We start from the raw sequence: 1,316 nt of genomic DNA, 5'->3' as shown, positions 1-1,316 counted from the left end.
TAGGTGATCCAGGTAAGCAAGGAACTGACAAGCCTCTGAGGGCAGGGAATAGGAAAGAAGACAGGTGTAAAAATCTCATCCTGGCTCTGTCACCATCTTGCTGTGGTCTATTTTTTTTAGTTCAGTTACAGATAACTAGGGATCTAAGTTCCGTGCACTCGGCATGAATAAGTCATTTCCTGTCTTAAGTAGCTCACAGATTTCTTTATATTTCAGTGCCTTGTACCTACCATCTGAAAATTAGTAGAGTTGACCTAAATCAGTGTTCCTCAAACTTGAGTAATGTATGGTATCCTTTTAAACAAAAAGAATTCTTAAATTCTGCCAGTATTACTAAATTATTTTGGTTATAATGTTACTTAAAAATAAACACCACCACCCAAAAAAACTCCTTACCTTATAGTTGTCATTCAACTAACTATACAACCCAAACAAATTTACAAACTAAATATAAATAAAATCAAGATCCACAGACTTAGGAAATAAACTTATGTTTACTAAAGGGGAAAGGTAGGGGGAAGGGATAAATTAGGAGCTTGCGATGAACATACACACACTACTACATATAAAATAGGTAATTAATAAGGACCTACTGTATAACACAGGGAACTCTACTCAATACTCTGTAATGACCTTTATGGGAAAAGAATCTAAATAAGAGTAGATATATGTATATGTATAACTGAATCACTTTGCTGTACACCTGAAACTAACACAACATTGTAAATCAACTATACTCCAAAATAAAATTAAAATTAAAAAAAAAAAAGACATTCTGGGGAATTCCCTGGCGGTCCAGTGGTTAGGACTCAGCACTTTCACTGCTGTGGCCCAGGTTCAATCCCTGGTCAGGGAACTGAGATACTGCAAGCTGCACGGCACGGCCAAAAAAAAAAAGAAAAATAGACATTCTATAAAAATAAATAAATAAAATAAACATTTCATTAGATATGAAGAATGATGTTTTTTGAAGTGAAGTTTCTGTCTCCCTCACGAGTACGGTGCCCCCAACTACACAAATTCTGTCATCATCCGCCTCCGTTTAAACCACTGGAAAACCAAACTGTTAGGGGAACCACTGACCAAAACCACCTGCCCTGGCCAGGCAAGATAGTAGCCACTTGCATGAGTTATCTTACAACAGGAGGTCCTGATAAGGAACGGGGAACTAACAAGCTACCACCAACGGGAAGAATTCGGGAAAGGTCAAAAGGAGAGAGGAGACTCCAGTCCTTACGTCCTACCAACCTCCCAGAATCCTTCTCGCTGGAATCCATCTTGGCTGAGCGATGCACATGCCACCAGGAAGGACCCTG

General features: G+C 38.8%; 1 non-coding gene across 1 annotated transcript; it reads left to right on the top strand.

Annotated features, from left to right (window-relative positions):
* Positions 1-784: 784 nt before the first annotated feature.
* Positions 785-856, top strand: TRNAE-UUC (transfer RNA glutamic acid (anticodon UUC)). Its single transcript has one exon. It is a non-coding gene; the product is annotated as a tRNA-Glu (tRNA).
* The last annotated feature ends 460 nt before the right edge of the window (positions 857-1,316 follow it).

The sequence above is a fragment of the Balaenoptera acutorostrata genome, chromosome 8, assembly GCF_949987535.1.
Source record: "Balaenoptera acutorostrata chromosome 8, mBalAcu1.1, whole genome shotgun sequence".
Taxonomy (NCBI): Eukaryota; Metazoa; Chordata; class Mammalia; order Artiodactyla; family Balaenopteridae; genus Balaenoptera; species Balaenoptera acutorostrata.
This window is presented reverse-complemented; position numbering and strand designations above follow the sequence as displayed.